Raw genomic sequence first — 6,583 nt, 5'->3', positions numbered from 1 at the left:
GTATTTGTGAAATACCGAAAAAAATAAAACAAAATAAATAAATCTACAATTCCAAAACTCTTATAGGAGACTCAACGTTCAAATACGTTTGTATGAAATATAACTCCATAGTTTCTCATGTAGATTGATAAGCTCAGTTGCATGCCCTAAGCAGCAGATTAATGAGACGCAGTACATCTTAGTCCACTTTTTATGTATGTTGCAGCAATGGCCAGGATAGAATCGGAACTCTGGACTTTCCAGCTCATAAATATCTTTGTGTATGACAAGCCAGAGAGGCGCAGAGACAAGAACTTCCGACCAGCTTCAGGAAGCTGCAGCAACTGGAGGTATGATGACTTCTGACACTTGACCCACACTAAGAATGAATGGTTGTTCTAAAGTTAGCATAAAAAGGGGTTTGCTGTTTTTCATCACAAAAACACTGCTGACAAAGGATGTCATTGTGGCACCGCACTATGAAAGAGAAATGAATGAAAATAGTAGCTCCCCTCCCTACATTTTATTTTTATATCCAAGGTAACTTAAAGTGAGAAACTACAGTTAAAATCTATTATGTTTAAAAATGCATAATGAGTTTCGCCATCAGAGGGCGCTCAGTACCAGTGAGGTTGATGCTCTGGTTAGCTGAAGAAGTTGACCATTGCTGAGGAAGCAGTTTAGATCAGACATAGCAGCTGCTATGACCCGCTGTATGGGGACGTTTTCCTGCCATAATCCAAGAACACATTTTCAGTCTGAAAACTGGATTTGTTGTCTTTTGTTATCAAAACGTTTAAATGCTTACATTTTCATTTTGAAAGCAGGACTTCATGTCTTTCTTCTCAAAACTTCTCCTCGTGCTCACACTTAGTTTCTGCTCGCTGTTGGAAACCCCTTTTGGCACAGTCACCTGGCAACCTCTCAACCAATAGAATGAAAGTGTTGTACTGAGTGCATTTGTTTCTTTCTAGTGGGTGTGCCTGTGTGGCCACTATTAAGTGTAGGAACCTGAGCCACCCACTGCATTTTTGAGTGGTGCAGCTATAATGAACCATGGGAAAAGTCAGAAAAGCATTGGGTTAAATTATATTTTCACCTTCATTATTTTTGCAGCTGCACAGGAGCTCCCAGTTTTGAACCCAGACCAGGTGATGTGTGGTTTTAGGATCCAGCCATGATGATGTTAATCTATCTTTAGTAAAAGTTGATGCTGTCAATTTTTTTTTAAATTGACTGTTTACATGTAAAAATACTGGTCCAGAAGTCACAAACATAACTCTTGCAAAGCATCATGGGTTACAGGAAAAATGTGAATACAAATACAAGAATTGCACGCAGTTACCAGTGAGTTTCAAGCCTTATACCCAGCAAGTCTGTCCCTAGCTCCACCCCTCTTTGCACACATTTCACACATATGGGCAAGTGTGTCAGTAGGTGCAGGGTAGAGAATTTTTTTTTTTTTTTTCAGGATTAGTGGCCTTTATTTGACAGTAACTTGACAGGAAAGTGACAGAGAGAAGTGGATGACATGTGGGAAAAGAACCAAGAAGGTGTTGGCCGTGTCGAGGTGTGGAGCCTCTGCCTACGGAGGCTGCTGCTCTAACCACCGCACCACGTGACGCCCTGGGACGCTGTAATTTTAACAAGCTTTAATTGACCAAACTTTTGTTTGACATGCTCTGCAAACACGGCCACATCAATCTAGCACCAATTACAAGTGGCCTCATGGCGACCAGCCCCACCAGTCACTGTGACAACCCAGATGATTGATCACCAACAGCAGCAATCTTCTAACCTGATCAGGCAAATTACCGTGGCGACTGCCGGGGCCATATGAGTCCCCATGCTGCAAAATTAAATTCACTGAGCTCATCAGCTTGTCTTTGTGACAGTCTCACAGAGACAGCGCCACAAAACGCGTCTCACTCACATCAAGTCGACACGCTGGGGGCTTGCTGTATTTTTCACACACACACACACACACGCACGCACGCACGCACACACACACACAGTATGTCTTTCTATCTTTACAGGAACTTTGCATTGACTTCTATTCATTTTTCATTCATTTCTATAGACTAACCTAGCCTTTACCACTTTTAATTTCACAGTGCATAATGGGATACCTTGTTGCAACAAGCCCACAAAATGATACATCCTAAAAACTGCAAAACTAGTTTAGTTTTGTCTAAGTTTAGACTAAATCAATTTATTTTGTACTTTTTGTTTAGTTTAAATTAAAACGCAAATTGGGACTCTTTTTCATTCAAACATTCAAGTGTTTCTCTCAAGGATACTTGAATGATTATGTTTAAGGATTTAGTTTTTCCCTTTTTGATGTAACTGAAGTTCGTTGAACTCTACAATAGTTAGATCTTTGTAAATCTGCTGAATCTGATAAACTTGAGCCTTTTTTAGATCAGCTGCAGACTTCACAGCAGAACCCCTATGTTACATTGTTAACTTAATTCTTTCTGAAAATAAAAGATTCTCTGTATAAGGAAGTCTGCCTATGTTGTTCCTGTGTTAAAAGGTGGTGATCCATCTGTAGTGAACAGACAGATCACTAAATTGTGTACTTTCTTGTTCATACTGTCCAGTCCCGTCAATAAATGAATCTTTAAATAAGTCCAGAGAAAACTTAGACATAAAGACATTCAGAGTTGGGCTACATGCAGGAATTATCTCCTTTGGCACTCTGTGGCGCATTTAGGTTTTATCAGTCTGTAGCTGAAAGTGCTTTTGACTGATCTCCTGGTTCTAGATGTAGCCCTGTGCTTACACAGCTAATTAACCTCCTCAGCATCTCTTCAAGATCTGCTGGCGCCTGATGATGGGTCATTTGATTCAGTGTTCAATCATGAAGAGACCCATAACATGTAGGACATGGCCTTTAAGGACTGACTTTGGACACCTTGATGGGAACATAATAACAAGATTTAAGCTCCAGTCAAAAGGACTGTCAGAAATATGCATCTCGTTTCGATTTCATTCAGTTTAAAACATTACAAACAGACAAAATTAAGAACTTCTTTTCAACATTATGAAACTCCAGAGCACACATTGCTCACTTCCTGTTTGTGTGTGTGTGTGCGTGCGCGTGTGTGGGGGTGCATGACTCTAGGTGTGTGGCTGTATAAAGCTGTGGCCAGCTTTGAGAGGGTAATCCATCTCTATCACTTAAATGATTATCCCCATTAATCTGTTGTAAACTAATAAAGTAAACACCCTCCCTCTCTCCCTTCCTCCTCCCTCTGCTCATAGACCTGTGCCTCTACTCTGAATGCAGGTTCATTAAGTCTTCAGTACATTAATACGTCTTCTTGTCCCCCCCGTTGCTCCTGTCACCTGGTGCTTTAGGCCCCCAGAGGCCCTGGAAGAGATTGGTTCTTTTTCCATGTGTGAAGAGGTGTAAAAGCATGTAGGCGTGTGCACGTGTGAGTACCAGGTTTTTATATCCTTATGGGAACCTATTTCTGTCTACAGTGTGGGGTTTCTGGGGACCGTTACTCCTTTGGGGACATTTTCTTGGTCCTCATGAGAGGAAATGCTGTTTTTGGGTTAGGGGTTATATCTGTGATGGTTAGGGTTAGGTTTATACATCTGTTGGTAATGATTAGGATGTGTTCACACCTGACACATTTGGTGTGCTTTAAACGGACCAGAATTTTTTTCCCCCATTGGTCCGGACATTTTGTGCAGATGTAAATACATTCATACTGGTGCGAATGAAACAACCAGACTGAGAGCCATTTTTGAGGTGGTCTTGGTCTTCTTCCAACAAACCGGTGAATACACACTGGCTTCAGTGCGAACCAACTATATGAAATATATGTCTCCATGAGTCAACGTTGCTGGGCATTATGGCAATAAGCCCTTTAGTGTTGCTAATGCTACTGCTTTCGTACTGTTGTAATGAAATTGTACCCGATCTTCCGTTTTCTGTTTAGCAATACAGCTGCCAGCATGTTGTGGTTCAGGGGACATGGAGCATCTTGTCTCCTTCGACTAACATCATCCACTTGCTTATGCCGTTCCAAATTTAGAAATATCCCATTGTGAAACTTGAGTTTAATGAGCTGCTCTTGACATTCTAAGTGGCATCGCAGTTATAATAACACACAAATAACAGGAAACAGGATTTCCATGTTTGTTTTTTTTCTGTGTCTGTGATCTGTACCGCCCCCGTCATTTCTTTCAATTGGAGCAGTGGCTTTGTGTATAAATTATAGTACACTTTTAAGAAAGCACAAAATAAAAGCAAACTGCACAAAGCAAAGAAATAAAGTTTGCTTTTTGTACGGACCACAGGACAGGTGTATTAATGGTTTGAATGCATCCATAGACTGAAGGAAAAACAAATAGAAGTCAATGCAAAGACTCTGTGAAAGACAAACTGTGTGTCTATGTGTGTGTCTATGTGTGCATGGTTGTTTGTCCTCTGTGTCTCTGTGTTGCCTTGTGTTGAATTGGCAACCTGTCCATGGTGTTGATCGTCCCTTGAAATATAAGGCAGAAACACTGAACAAGGGAACTGATGCTAGTGGTTGAAAGGCGGCTGAAACGCTTCAGTAATAAACTTCAATATTTGGACATTGTTATGGCAATAATTATTAGCTGACAAAGTAATATGCACCTCAACCTCACTCATTCCTGGTGGATCAACCATTAAGTGTAAATTTAGCTTTGACCAGTTGAATTCAACTGGAGTCTTTAATTTACCTGTATAGGACTGTGACTGAGAATGTATTAGACTGAATTGAACTCAATGACCTTGGATGTTTCATCAATGTGCCTTGAGATGGCTTTTGTTAACATTTAGCACTTTTTAAATAGCTGAGTGGAAGATTAACCTCTATCCAGCAATCACTCATGAGGTAATGAAACCAACTGCTGTTGCCGGTGAAGACACTAATACCTCTGACATCTATCTTGTGTTTCATCAATGTATGAAAATGTGCAGATTTAAGTAAAATGTCCAATATTACATAAAATTAACTTCTTTTTTTAGCTTAACATCATGTTATAATGATATCCCCTCATTAAAAACATACCTGGAGTGTTGCCTTGATTCTTTCATGCATGTTTGAGAAATCCTTTAATCTCCCGTGGCAACCATTCAGCTGTGCAAAAAGCCTGGGTGGGCCTAGCCCCGCCTTCGGACACAGCTCCTCCTCAGATCTGCAGTTTTCAAGCTTCAGAGCTTCTGCATCACAGAGAACCTCGCTCCCACTACCACACCCGGTGCAATATATGAGCTACTTCTTAGAGAGACACAGGTAAAAATGTTGTTAAAAGGTTAATAGAGGAGCAACGTTGCCTTCAGGGTGGTATTCTGAAGGTTGAATTTCAGAAAGATCAGAAGTTTCAAAGAGACAGACTTTGGCTCAAACATGTAAGGTTGCATCATTGTTAATAAAATACAAAAATGGCCGAACATATGAAAAGGAGGGATGTAAAACCATGAGTCATATTTGAAATATACTATATTTTTATAAGAACTGATGGTAACATATTTACTTGACTGTGCTATAAAATGGCACTGGAAAATACATAATACTGCCTCTTTAAAAACTTTCAAGAACTCTACTTGTCTGCAGCTGATGCCATGTGTAGAGTGATCACTGAATAAACCCTCCATTTCTGGACGGGTTGGGAAATTCTGCGGCACTGTCATCATGTACTGAGATGTTATACAAACCACATGTTTGTGGTCACAGTCAACAGAGCTAGTACATAGATGCAGTTTTGACATAATAATAGCATCACTTATTTCTGTGTTAAACCATGCAGATGCTCTGTTTGCACTGATGAAGATTCAAATCCCCTTGAGATGCTGAAGGTCAAAGTAGCTCCATCTCAAATTCCCTGACCTACTTTCTAATCCATTTGCCTCAAAGCAAAGTAATATCCAACAGGTGTCACGACGGCCGAGAACAGATTTGAAAACTCAGCCTCCTGGTGCAGCTCGCACCAAAAATCACTCCACTCCTCAAGGCAACCCGCCCCTGACTTCATTACAGTCATGCAGAATGGGATCTGTAAGCAATAACACAAATGCTGCAGGGTTTGGAGTTGTAAATAAATATTAGACTAATGAAAATGTGAAGCGTGGCCTGTTGCTCGAGCGCTGAGTGACTGAGTTTAAGACGGCCGTAGACGTGATGGGGCGAGTGACTGCTCCCTGAAGAAATTAAGACAACATGCTGTCACCTGCATCTGGCTGTTGCTGGATGAGATATTGCTTCTATTGGCTGGTAATAAAAGTGTCAACAAGCACCTCATGCCCACACAGACACACTAAACTGTTCTCATTCCAGAAACGTTGACTTTATACAAAAGCTGTCTGGGATGCACACACGACGTACCCTAAAGTAACCCTGCTAATGTGTGGAGAAACATAAACTGATCCAAATGCACCTAAAGCCCAGTTCATAGAACCACATGTTGAATGTATTCTTACTTCTACATAGACTAAAAAAAAAAAGCCTTTTAGAATTTAACCGACAGACTGATGAATGTACACTGTCCACAGAGAAGCTTTAATTACGTCAGCTTGGCTTTTCCTGCCTCTCTGCTGCCTGCTGCTGCACAATAGATC

The sequence above is a fragment of the Poecilia latipinna genome, unplaced genomic scaffold (assembly GCF_001443285.1).
Source record: "Poecilia latipinna isolate Pla-1442-1.1 unplaced genomic scaffold, P_latipinna-1.0 Scaffold1270, whole genome shotgun sequence".
NCBI lineage: Eukaryota > Metazoa > Chordata > Actinopteri > Cyprinodontiformes > Poeciliidae > Poecilia > Poecilia latipinna.
The sequence above is the reverse complement of the archived record's forward strand: the minus strand, read 5'-3'. Positions refer to the sequence as shown.